The sequence below is a fragment of the Caretta caretta genome, chromosome 1 (genome assembly GCF_965140235.1).
Source record: "Caretta caretta isolate rCarCar2 chromosome 1, rCarCar1.hap1, whole genome shotgun sequence".
In the NCBI taxonomy this organism is placed as follows: Eukaryota; Metazoa; Chordata; order Testudines; family Cheloniidae; genus Caretta; species Caretta caretta.
The window spans coordinates 76,837,358-76,851,671 of record NC_134206.1 but is presented as its reverse complement, the minus strand read 5'-3'; positions in this window follow the sequence as shown (position 1 = coordinate 76,851,671).

Below are 14,314 nucleotides of genomic sequence, written 5' to 3'. Positions count from 1 at the left end.
CACTACAGTACTTGTATGAGTTGAATTGAAAAATACTATTTCTTTTGTTTATCATTGTACAGTGCAAATATTTGTAATATGCAAATATTTGTAACAAAAATAATATACAATTTAAAAATAAAATAATAAATAAAATAAAAATAATAAAAATATAAAAAATAAAAATAATATGCAAATATTTGTAATAAAAATAATATACAATTTGATTTCAGTTATGACACAGAATGCAATATAGATGAAAATGTAGAAAAACATCCAAATTATTTAATACATTTCAGTTGGTATTCTATTGTTTAACAATGCAATTAAAACTGAGATTAATTGCAATTAATTTTTATCATGATTTTTTTTTTAGTTAATTGTGTGAGTTAACTGTGGTTAATTGACAGCCCTACTTAAAATAGATTACCTTTTTTGAATATGCAAAAAAAGAACAATATGGGAAGTTGTGGTCAATATTACAGTATGCAAATAGATGAGAAAATAACAATAGCTCTATTTCTGCCATTGCTAAGCAAAGCCAGCAAATAGACAGAATTAGACTATTATATTATTGAAATCTGATTTGGACATGCATTTATCATGGATTAATTAGAAAACACAACATGTTGTTTATACTTACAAGTACATTATTAAGCACAACACAGCATAAAGTCCAGTGAACATATGGCAGTTTCAAAACTAGTACTGCCATAGAAAAATATAACAGCTGTCGCATTTTGTTAATCTTATAATGAACTATCACCACATCATAACCATATAAACAAGACAGTCAGCCAACAAAATCATTATCTGAGCTCCAGTTTTTCTTTGAATCCCTTGTAGTCTACAAGTGCTACTGTTTATGAATAATGCATTGTTTTACTGATTTTAAAATAATGTAGGTACAGTGGGCCAAATTCATCCCTAGTATAACTCTACTGAAATAATGGAAATTCACCAGGGATGAATTTGGTCCCGTATATTTTACATTGTTTAAGTTTATACATAATTGTTGGCACTAGTAATTAACCTCTTACTCTTTAGGTGATGAGTTATTAACCTCAACAGGTGAACTTACAATGCCCTTAAAAGCAGAACATTCACATTTACCTCTCACACATATTAGAGGTTAATAATTGTGCAAGTTAATAACTGCTAGCTAAAACAGGGAAATGAATATTATTTTGTATTTCACAAATTAAAATGAACAGAAATTTATCTTGGCAAGAGAAAGAAGAACTGTAACCTTTAACTAACATAGCATTTTTGAATGACTGAGAAATAGGCCAGCATGTTAAAATGTAACTACTGTGGAACAAATGACAGTGACTAAAACAAGCTACCATGTTTTTAAAAGCTACTCCAAATCCTGTGTCACTTGGTAAGTAATTTTTGAAATACTGAGTGATCAAATAGCCTTCAAGAAACCTTAAAATAACTTTGTAGCAAGTAAACATTTTGTAGCAAGAATATTTTAATATTGTTTAGATAATTTGCTTGTATTATTTGTTTTTAGTATCAAATTGCTACATAGTACTGATTTTCACAGGCAAGAATAAAAATGAATTAACCATTAGTTTGACAAGGTCAGGTAAACTCCTTGATTGCATCTAAGTTCAGTGGATCAGAGCTATTTTGCCTCTGGGTGCTTATTTCACTATTAGTTAGACCCAGCCAAAAAAAATCAAATGTCATTACTCAATAAACTTGCCACTGATAAGTCAAATAAATGGTCTCAAGTATTTTTCTACTACTGGACATTTCAACTTATATCAAGTGTATTTATTAAATTAGTTTATATTGAAATATCTTAACTATTGCAAGTATAGAACCTGATCAAGAGCCCATCAACATCACTGGGAGACTTTTCATTGATTTCTGTGGGCATTGGATGAGGCCCATAGTTTACTAATAATTATTAGGACAGGGACAAAATATGCCACTTATGCACTAGTGAGCTGAGGAGAAATTCTGCCTCTCTGAGCTCCCAGTCTGCAGGGACAGTTAGCTCACTTCTAGGCTGCTTCATTAGGTATGGCTTAGGACCCCTACTGTACTGGTCCTGACAGTTATATGGGACATGTTAGGCTTCTTCTGCACCCTCATGTAAGGACAAAACATAATCTCTGGACCATAGTTAATAACCATATATATGTAAGCAGGGTCTGAATGAACTCTCCCCGACAGCTAATTGGGGCAGGGGAGAGACTTCAGGAGCAACTGTATTTAAATTAACGCACATACTCTGCATAGGTATCTAGCTGACAGAAGCAGTATAGCTGCAAGTGGGGTTACAAATCACATTAAAACTGAATGCAGGGGTAGTGAAATGTTGTTATCAATGTTGTTATCTTCATTGCATGACTAAATGAGGAGGAGGAGAACTATGCTGAGCTTGTCCTGATTGAGGGGTCACCCTTAGCTGAAAGGAACTCGCTAAGCCAGGGGCTCGAATGCCAGACCCCTGTGAAAGTAAGAGGAGTGTGGACAGGTGTCCCAGCCAGAAGGTGTGGATTCTCCCTAAGGGGCCCCAGTCTGGTTTAACCTGTTCCTCCTCAGTGTTCACATATAGATCTAAATAGGCTTCATTAGAAGCCTTTTGTTATTTTAAGTACTTAATAAGAGCTGAAATCACTTGTGGTAGGGCAGTGTTTCTGCCCAGCCTGCTGAGAGCTAAAAATCACTAAGAGACTGACCTACAGAGGCCACAGCAGAGAGGCAGGTGGCAGCAGAAGGTGACTGATGGGTGGCTGACAAAAGTGGCAAGCAGTTGGCTAGTGGTGCGGCCAGCAGAGAGGAACAGTGGCTGGCAAGGTGGCCAGCCAGAGCAAGTGCTCAAATGGTGTAGCAAGCCTTCTTCCCAGGTGGAAGGTAAACTCACACAGATGCACTTCTGAATCCAGGGTCCTCACTGACCAAGGACAACCACTATGAGTGGGGTATAGTGAGGGAGCGGGGGCACAGTAAAGGAACTTTTGGTTTTAGAACTCAAGAACATGAGGCAGAGGACTCACACACTCTGGAGGTGGGTATCCTGATAACAGTGTTATGTTTATGAATCCTGCTTGTGGCATTTTCCCTAATTAATGTCATGTGACTTCTCTCCTTTCATTAAAAGTTTCTTTTCTACACTCAGACTCTGTACTTGTGAGTGGAGAAGTATTGCCTCTCAGAGGTGCCCAGGAGGGGTATGTAATGTTCTCAGTTTACTGGGTGGGGCTCGCTTCTGTGTTATATTGTTAAAAAGAAACCTCTAGAGATTGAACCCAGCTCTGGTTGCTGTTGGCCCACCTGGCAGAAGGGTTACATACATATACTTATTCATACTTTTCCTATGTTCCATATTCATGGATTGATAAACTGAGAGATAAAAGAATGCATTTTTTAAAAAAAATATGGACACTGAAACTGTACTAGATATATCTCATTGCAAAGTGTGTTTATGTTGGGTATTAATAAACACTGGCAATGCTGAATTAGCTACTGGCAATTACACAGCACATTTGGAAGATATGTTTAGAGATTAACTGTTCATGTTTTAGGAAAATACATGCTAATTACTTCCAAATTCCCATTGACTTTAGCAGATCAGGTTTAAAAAGACCATTTCTTTAATATGTGAGCAGTAATAAGGATATACCAGTGAAGGCATCGTTTGAAAGATCTAACAGCAATTTAGAAAATATATTTCTTGATCATTAAACATTCTATCTATCTATCTATGTGTTAAGCAGTTTTAAAATAAGCAAAAATGTCAAAGAGTATGGTTTACTTATTGGACAGTAAACAATCATACTGGGAGCCTTTCTATATATGAAAGAACAACCAAAATGCCTTTAATATGTCAAAAAATGTGAATTTCAGGATTATGCACACTCTAGAGTGAATTCCTGCACTTCTAAAACAGTTTTTGGTTAAAAAGAAACACTGGTTATATTTTATTAATTATTATTATTTATTTATTATTATTATTATTTTATTTTATTATATTATATTTGTATTTCACTAGCAGCTATAATCAAAGATTAACATGCCCCTGTCCTAGGCATGTACAAACAGAAAGACAGTCTCTTCTGCAAATCCAAGACACAAAAGCTGGATTCAGGAGCAATAGAAAGAGGGCCAGGGGGAACAGTGTCCCTTCAGTGGAAATACTGCGAGGATTGATGTATATTTCTGTCTACCCCACCTCAAATATCTCACAGAGGTGAGAGCAGGACCTAGCAATGTTTCTGCTGAAGGGGTGCATGTGTGTGCAGAGCCAAGAGTCCCAAGTGGGGAAAGTTGTGAAGGAAAGAGCTGCAATGGATTTGAAGGTGGGGCTGAAGTGGCCACCATAGACCTGAGATCACACTGGCTGCCAGGGAGAAGGTAGGAACAGCTTTTGTCACTCCACCTTCCAGCCATAGATGGTCCTGACGGAGACACCCAGACCAGGAGAAGGATAAGATCACTTGTGTCAGCAGCTAGGGTGGGAGACCGAGCACCAGCATCTGGGCAGGTAGGCATCAGCACACAGATTGTGCCAGTTTCTTGGGCATGCACAGGGCACCAGGCACCAGCTGCCAAGGAACTCCCAGGATGCCTCTTCCGAGCCTGGAGCTGGATACCCTCCCCACCCCACCACCAATAGCAATTGTGCCCCCTCCTTACCCGTCTGCCCTCACATTCATAGTCAGCCTCCACAATATCACCCACCCCCACACCCAGGAGGGGTGGAGGGGACAAGTGAACATGAAAACAAATATTCTGTATTGTAGGCAGTAGTCAGCTCAACACTCGTTCACGCTAATATATTTATTGAATATTTCACTCATAAATAAAATAAATGCATGAGGATACAGGGTGAATTCCTGGTCAGATTGAAATCAGATGGAGTTTTCCCATTGACTTCATAGATTCTAAACCCAGAAGGGAGTATTGGGATCATCTAGTCTGACCTGCTGTATAATACAGGCCATAGACCTTCCAGAAGTAATTCCTATAGCAGATTTTTTATAAAAAAAATCCAATCTTCATTTAAATATTGTCTGTGGTGATGGAGAATCCACCACAGCCCTTTGTAAATTGTTCCATTGATTAATTTCTCTCACCATTAAAAAGTATACCTTATTTTGAGTCTGAATGTGTCTAGCTTCAACTTCCAGCCATTGGAGCCTTTCTCTGCTAGAATGAAGAGCTTAGGGTTATTAAATATTTGTTCCCCATAAAGGTATTTACAGACTGTTATCAAGTCACCCCATAACCTTCTCTTTAGTAAGATAAATAGATTGAGCTCCTTGATTCTACCACTATAAGGCAGGGGTCGGCAACCTTTGGCGCTCTGGCCGCTGCTTCCCACAGCTCCCATTGGCCAGAAACGGAGAACTGCGGCCACTGGGAGCTGCAGGGGGCCGTGCCTGTGGACGGTCAATGTAAACAAGATATCTTGCGGCCTGCCAGCGAATTACCCTGATTGATCACGTGATGAAGGTTGCCGACCCCTGCTATAAGGCATGTTTTCTAATCCTTTCTTCATTCTCTTGGCTCTGCTCTGAATCCTCTCCAATTTATCAACATCCTTCTTGAATCATGGGCACCAGAACTGGACAGCATATTCCAGCAGCATTCACACCAGCGCCAAATACAGAGGTAAAATAACCTCTCTTCTCCTACTCAAGATTCACATTTATGCATCCCGGGATCATATTAGTTCTTTTAGTCACACTGGGAGTTCATGTTCAGCTGATTATTCATAGGGTGACCAGATGTCCCGTTTTTAAAAGTACAGTCCATTTTTTTGGGACTTTTTCTTATACAGGTGTCTATTACCAAAATCTAGTTCAGTGACATGGAGGACTTGTTTATATGACACATGCAAAGCACACTAGAGAGATGTGATTTGTAAAGCAAATTTGCGAATACAGACTAACGCGGCTGCTACTCTGAAACCTGCCTTTATGCAAGGCACTCAATTTAGCCATATGGAGTGGAAATCTATCAACTTCATAACATATTATGGTTTGGCTACCCCATGTAGACTCTACTGCTGCACTTTCCAAGATAACTAGTTCACATTACCATAGTCCTGTTTTGAATGGGAAAATAATAATGAGGAATTATATGACAACAAGCTATCTAGCTATCTAACCAGCTAGCTATGTCAAATTTTCATTTCGGCAGAGTAAATCTCCAGGCTACTTAAGAAATAACAATTTTCTTCATTGTTAGACTTGGATACATTTTTATGCATCTTTTTCAGCATATTAAATGCTGGAGTAACATGTTTCCAGCTGTTATTATCAGATTCTAATTAAAAAGGACTATACTTTAGATTTCTGAAACCTTCTAGCTAAAAATCCTGTAAATTGAACTGCACTCTTTAAATTAAATTCATAGTTGTAGTAGAGAAGTAAGAATCATAAATCGTTGTAAGTGAAAGGCATGACCCTATGTTGAAATGGCATATGAGACCTAAATTATGTGGCAAGGCTCCTGGATATATGTAGTACTTCCTCCTCCCATGCCTTCTGATACTAAATATTTCCCATGTCCACTCCTCCTTCTCCTGCCCACCCACATTCCTTAAAGTGCGTAGGCCTTTTGAAAACCCATAACTGGTTTTCGCAAAAAGAAAAGGAGTACTTGTGGCACCTTAGAGACTAACCAATTTATTTGAGCATGAGCTTTCGTGAGCTACAGCTCACTTCATCAGATAACTGGTTTTGAGATTTACAAGCCAGCCTACATCAGGTTCTCTCATGCCACAAAACAATTTAACTGAGTGGCTCAGGTGAGCTGTTTTATGCACTTAGCAACTGTAGGAGTAGGATTTTATATTTGTATTAGAGGTTATAATGATTGATGGTTATAATAATGTAGTATGTATTGAATGTATTAATGTATGATTTGATTTTATCCTGCCAGCCACCCTTTTTGATTTCAAGACAGGAATAGACCAGAATAGTCCTTATGGTTGATTATGGTCACCTTTTGTTTTAGGATAAGATTTCATTACAGTATTTGCTATAAGGTCTTGCTTCTTGTATGCATTGCAAACTAAGTTGTGTAAGGTTCTTTTGTAATCCCTTTAGTAACCATATAATCCTTTCCAAAATGTTATTCTGTCTGAAAGTCTCTGTAAAATTGTTTGGTGTGAGTAAAGGATGTGTGCATGATTAAGGATGAGTATGAAAGCCATCACAAATGTCCAGATGGTCAAGAAAAAGTGAGAGACTTGGAAACACCAGGAGACAATCAGAAAACATCCATTGTATCTGATGCTAAACATGTTAGCAGCATTGACGACCTCAGAGGTGAGGCAGGCACCCCCAAAGGTGAAACATCAAATAAGAGATAACAGCGGAAAACCCCAAGATTAACACCACTTAAGGACTAATGATTACAGAATAGCACTGCAAAATCCATAGACTAAAGTGGAAATTTACAAGTATAAAGCTGGAGTGTTTTGCCAGAGAACTCTGGGTTCAGTCCTGCAAAGCCTCAGAGCATTGGATTGCGACCGACAGAGCCCAGCTCCTCACTTGTGCTCAATCTAACTGGCCATTAGATTGACTCAAGCTACGACAGACAGGTAACTATAAAGACCATCTGCAGGACTTGTGTTTGTGTGTGTGTGTGTATGTGTGTTGTATAACTGAATGCATATGCTAACTGCTGTATTTTCAATAAATGTGGCATATTGCCTTTTTCCCTGAAAAAGATCCCACGTGCTTCTTATAAGCATAATACCACTGTGTCTCTATATGGCTCATTAACTCTAATGAGCCTCAAATTTATCACATTGTTAAGAAAAATACTTTTTTAAAAAAATCTGAAGAACTTTTGGAATCAATTGTACAAATAGGAAAGCAAGACCACAAAAGTTTTTCTTCAGAGATAAGCTATAACATTTAAGACGTAGTTACAATGGAATTCACAAGAAATACCAAATCCAGCAATATTCCTTATAGTTAAAATGGAGATTACAAACAGAACCAGCAATACCACTAAAACTGTAATGTACTTTTTTAAATATACCCAGTATAGCTTATGTCAGGGTTCCCTCCCCACTCTGAACTCTGAGGTACAGATGTGGGGACCCACATGAAAGACCCCCTAAGCTTATTTCTACCAGCTTAGGTTAAAAACTTCCCCAAGGCACAAATTCTTCCTTCTCCTTCCTTACTTGGATGGTAGTGCTGCCACCACCAAGTAAGTTAGACAAAGATTCAGGAAAAGGACCACTTGGATTTCCTGTTTTCCCAAAATATCCCCCCAAACTCCCTCACCCCCTTTCCTGGGGAGGCTTGAGAATAATATACCAAGTAAATAGGTAAGCAAGGTGAGCACAGACCAGACTCTTGGGTTTTTAGGAGACTAAAAACCAATCAGGTTCTTAAAAGCAGAACTTTATTATAAAGAAAAAAGTAAAAGAAGCACCTCTGTAAAATCAGGATAGAAGATAATTTTACAGGGTAATAAGATTTAAAACACAGAGGATTCCCCTCTAGGCAAAACTTTAAAGTTACAAAACACAGGAATAAACCTCCCTCTTAGCATAGGGAAAATTCACAAGCTAAAACAAAAGATAATCTAATGCATTTCCTTGCTTTACTTACAATTTTTGCAATCTTAGATGCTTATTTCAGGTAGGGTTTTAGGAGAGGTTTTTTTTCCCTGCTTGGTCCCTCTCTCTGTCCTGAGAGATCACAACAAAAAGAGCACAAACAAAACCTCCCCCCACAGATTTGAAAGGATCTTCTTCCCTTTTTGGTCCTTTTGGTCAGGTGCCAACCAGGTTATTTGAGCTTTTTAACCCCTTACAGGTAAACAAAGGATTTTATGCTACCCTTAGCTGTATGTTCATGAGAGCCTAAATTTAGGCAGATTTTTAAGATAACTAATTTTTTTTGTTCCATTTACAGCTCTCATGCTGACGGAACATCCCCTCTTCTGGTTTCTTATATACCGTGGTGTCAGATTAAAAGTGCTGTTTTCTCCTCTAATTACATGATTTCTCACAACAGAAAACTGTCAGAATGCAGATTTATATGATATTTTGAAAAATTCTTTAACACTGGACACACTTTTTTAACTGCCACTGCATTTCAAATGACTTTTACGATTAAACCATATAATAAATCGTAAGAGGTCGGATTTGAGTGTGTGGTTTACAGCTATTTATACACAAATCTGACAATTGAGGTTAGACATAAACCTTTCCTACTGAACTTTTCTCCATAGAGAAAGATTTTAATGGATGACTGTATTTATTTTTACCATGTAGCTAGAATTTGATAGGAGGGATGTCTAAATATGTCACAGCATAAGGAAACAAGTAGGCATGAAAAACAAGACAGGGCATAGTAGTAGGGCATCAGATATGATATGAATAAAAATGCATAAATGTAAAGTAGTCTTTCTTTATTACTTTGCTTTTCTATTTAATATAATAGAACAGAGAACATGTAATTAAGGATTGGTTGGTGCTATTTAAACATGGTGGTTTAAATAAGCATGCCAGTCCAAATTCACTCTTGATATAATGCCATTGATATCAGTCAAGTTACCCAAGGGAAAAATCTGCCTGATACTATTTGTATTTTATTCCATTATCTTTCTTTGCACTTTATCATAGTTGCATGCCAGATTTCTAACTGTATTTTAAAAGCCTCTTCCACCAAAAATTAAGAACAAGGGAGCCCAGGGTGCTGAACAAGTTTGAAACACTATCCACTTAATTTTGTGTGTGTGCTTATAGTGAGATTTTCACCTCCACTCCAGATGCTTTTCTCCAAGTAAAAAGTCTGGAATGGAATAAAGGTACCCTAAAAGCCCTGGATCCACCCAGCGGAGAATTCACCCAGTGCAGTAACTGAGGAAGAAAGTGGCAGGCATCTGTCCTCTGAGGATTCCTTCACAAGCCCAGGCATAAGGTGCTGAGGATGGGTCTGCATTGTGTAGCACTTCAGAGTTTCTGAGCAGTGCTGCCATCCACAGGAAGCTGAGGACAGACTGCCATAAATTAGCCAGGAATTGGGAGGGCCCAAATGTGGCTTCCCTTGGGCTGTGAGTTCAATGCTGTGCCTCTTCGTGGTGCAGCACAGAATTTTACCCTCAAATGGACTTGAGATCTTTAGAATATCCAGTCCCAACTGTGGGCACTGAGCACTTTTGAAAAATGTGGCCCTTTGTTTTTGTCTCACTTAGGGATTGATCTTACAGTCTTTCAGTGGAGTACAGTGAATTGAGGGCTTGCATTCTCTGGACTTTAAAGGGATGCATATAAGGATTCTTTGCTTAGCAGGAGCTGAACTTCAGTTTGTAAAATTAACTTGATTTTGTTATCAGATATTAGTAGAAACAATGTAAGCTTGTAAATTATTTTGTATAATACAGCTACACCTTATCTCCTGAAATTACTATATTCTTAGTGCATTCTCAGAAGCTAAAATGCTCTCTTCTCATCAAAATGAGGAACAGAAAATGTCTTTGTGGTACTAAGCTTTAATAATAAATTCAGAATTGTCTTACTTTGACCTCTCTCTAGATCAATAAAAACACGGTTATCACTTCTGCAATGAGGACCTATATCCTATTTAGGATTATATCAGCAGCCACAAATTTGGAATCTGATGCACATGAATTGTTTAGCAATGTTTCTGTCAACAATGTGCTACTCTACATTTTACAGCTTTACAATTCTATAAAGCCAATTTTCCTTGTCTGTGGACATTTTCTTTAAAATACATAAGTCTTATTTCACATTTTAACATAAGTAACCAACAGAAATATAATTAAAATAAAGAAGACAGAGATTATAACAAAAATACAGATACAGTGTGCCACATTTGGTTCCCTGTTCCTGCCACTCTGCATGGTCAAACATCTTTCCATATATTTGTATGCTTTCCCTATATGTACTGATAGTATCTGAGTGGCCAGGAACTCTAGATAAGTACGATATTTTCTGCCTGACTTCTTTTCTTTGTACTTGGAATCCTCATTAGGACATCCCAATGCTATCTTAGATAAAAGTGGTCTCAGTAAAAACTAGATTAAGAATAGAGAAAGAAAATCAGACTGTAACAAAAGATATGCATAACATGTCTAGTTTTATATTCAGCAAAAGCCATTTTAAATGGTGCAACTTGGATTAATTGCAATTGAAGAAACAACATTCTCATAGTTGTATCTTGACATTGTAGATAATGTTTTCTATTGCAACTCTACTTTTAAATGTAACAACGATCAGTCCCAAGCAAGTGAGAATGTTTGCATTTGTTTTTTATACAAAAATCTCATTTTTTCCAGTAAATTTCAGAAATATGGGATAAATGAGGATGCAAAGTATCGGACTTACTTCCATCAGTGGATGTCATGTTTTAGTTAACCAGTTATCAGATAATCCAGTATGCATTGTATATAAGTATACAAAGATAAAAATCTGTTAGTTTGATGGAATGTGTTGAAAATCTCAGGAAGAACCATAAGCTATTATTTATGTGTATATCCTGCAATTATGTTGTTTCCTGGTTTGGGCCATATAGGTCAAAAGAAGAATTTTTTATCAAAATAAATTAGCGGGTTGAGAAGCATTTTTGTAATGGGATCATTTGCTTTGTGATGCATTGTCTAAGGATGAAAACCAATTCCTAAATGTTTTCAATGTTTGCTGACATGCTGTCTGGCAGTGTCCTCATGGGCAAGTGATTACACAAATGGGTAGAAACAAGGTTAGTTACAATAACAAACATTTCTATGGTTGGTCCAATATATGCTTTTATAAGCACTAGGAATTAGTGACTGCTGTCCCCTAGAATTGGTGAGGTATACTCCTCCTAAATTGCAACCCAGAATTATATTTTTTTAATACAAACGTTGCAGGCAGGCTTGCCATTCCTAGGCAAAAAATACATTTATATATATAAAAGTCAGCTGGTACATGTAACCTCAGAAAAAGAAAAGAGGTTGACAATGGCACACCTGGATTAGGAGACAGCCCCATTTTCTATGCCCTTCTCTTCAAGGCAAAGCTTAAGGCTGGCAGGCAGGAGAATTGAGACAAGTGAACAGCTTGGAAGCTGGGAAGATAGTGCTTAATGGGTTGGCTTCACTATATGCACCTCCACAGGGGTATCCAGGAATACTCCCTATCCCTCTCTCAGTTTTTTTCCCCTCTTTTTGGGAGGCCATAAATGTGGCAACCCAGTACCTCACAAACTATTACTGTTTCTAGGAGCAGATCTGTAATGCGTGGAAGCTAAGAGGATTTTTTATCAATTCAGTTGCCTCATATATATATATATATATATATATATATATATATATAAAACGTTCTTAGGTTGTTGCTGATGTTCAAAATGACATAGTAACAGCAGCCTGCCTTCTGTCTCAATGCACCATGTGCTGCTCTGTGCTGCTGCTGCCTTCTGCTGATGAGGAGTCTTCTTCCTCGAAAAAGAGGAGGAAATTAGATGGGAGCCCCAAAACTATTCAAATGGGAATAGAAAATAATCACTTTTTAAGAAATGAAAGAATAAGATTGTGGATGTCCTTCTGAATATTTTTCTCTAAAAAAATACCTATTGATATTAATTATATCTTGTGCGTGCATACACACACACACACACACACACACACGGCTTTTTTATTTGTCTGGTTTAATGTTTCCCTAACTGAAAACACCAGTTTATCTGAAGAGCACAAGCTCTTATTTCTTAAACTATTACAAATCTTTGTATTGAGTTCTAGTTTGGTGACATGGTATATCTTCTTTCATATGGCATTTGTAAATCAACACGCTGGGATTATACTTAAATCTTAAGATTCGAACGCCATTCTAATTCTTCTGGGGTAGCTAGATGGATCCCCCTTGTTCCACCACTGTAAGCATGAATGGGGGCAACTGTCCCTGATGTGTGACATAGTTTGTATCTTATCACAGTCAAAATGTGGTGATTCTTTGATTTTCCATTTATGGAGGAGATATCCACATCTTTCTTACATTGTACGAATGCAGCTGAGTACAGTGTGCAGCCTATGGTGAAGGCAGAATCACAGGATTTCTTGTGTAGGCTCTTCAATCAGATCTTTATCTCGGATGACACAAGCAGCCCACAATTCAAGCCAGCAAGTGCTGGCAACTTTTCGAGTGGCCTGTAGCACTGATGCATATACTCAGAAAGACTTCCTGGATTTGAGTAGGGAGAGTGGCAATAAATTGAGGCTGGTGTTTTGGCAGGTCCAGGGTGGCCAGGATCTTGTTATACTCTTGGACCACAGCAGCATCTCGCCTGACTTTGGCTAATCCAATGCCTGCCAAAACTGATTTCAGAGCCACTTACAATCCTGGGAGCAGCATTAATGTCAGTGTGAATGAGATTAGTATGGGAGCTGCTGCACCAAACTGGTATGCAATATTCTGTTTTGACAAGAACAGGGTTTGTACTGACATTCAAAGTATGCATGCATCACATCACCAGGAAGCTTCTGCATGATGTGATCATCTCACAAGGATGACTGTCTCCAGTTTGGGACAATCATCCTTGTGAGATGGCCCAGAAACTGAAAATATTCCAACTTTAAATTACTGAAATTTAGTTGAGTGTCATACTAGCAAAGGTTCTCATCTGGAGCCATTTCTTTTATAATAACTAATATTGGTTTTGAAGTAAGATCATACAACCTGTTCATTTTTATGATAAACAATTAACCGGAAAATTAAAGAATACCACTGTAACTCATTTTACTTGAACTGAGTCTTTAACATTTAATAAGTTGCATTTTATAAATGTGGGTTAAAATGTAAGTAGACTGTTTATTTGCTGCTTACATTCTTTAGGTGAGACTAAGTAAAATTAATTTTTATGCCACTCAATAAATATTTTCAAAGGAATATCACTGTTACATGTTGTGTGTTCCATACTTAATTCAGGTTCACAAGTGTCATTTTGTATTCTTTTAAATGTACTGAGTTTTTAATGATCAAAGATAAACCAAACTCTGAAACATATGTGGTGATTATATTGTATGCTATACTATATAGTCAAACACATGTTGTTATTAAGACAGTGATGTGTAAATATACTCTGCCCCCTTTTAATCTTTCTTTCAGGGACCAATTAAGTAACCAATGCTCATGTTGGTGAGCACGTACCCATGTTATAGACTTTACCTGGATGATTCATAAAAAATAAATACACACCAGGGTGTGCAAAGGATGCAAATTCAGATCCTTTTTGTCTCTCGGTTTGTCATTTCAAAATCACAAAATCCAGTTGGGGTCTCAAAGAAGTGAGATTCATTCAAGATGCATGAAATGGATTTTGTCAGTCCACTTCGTATCTCT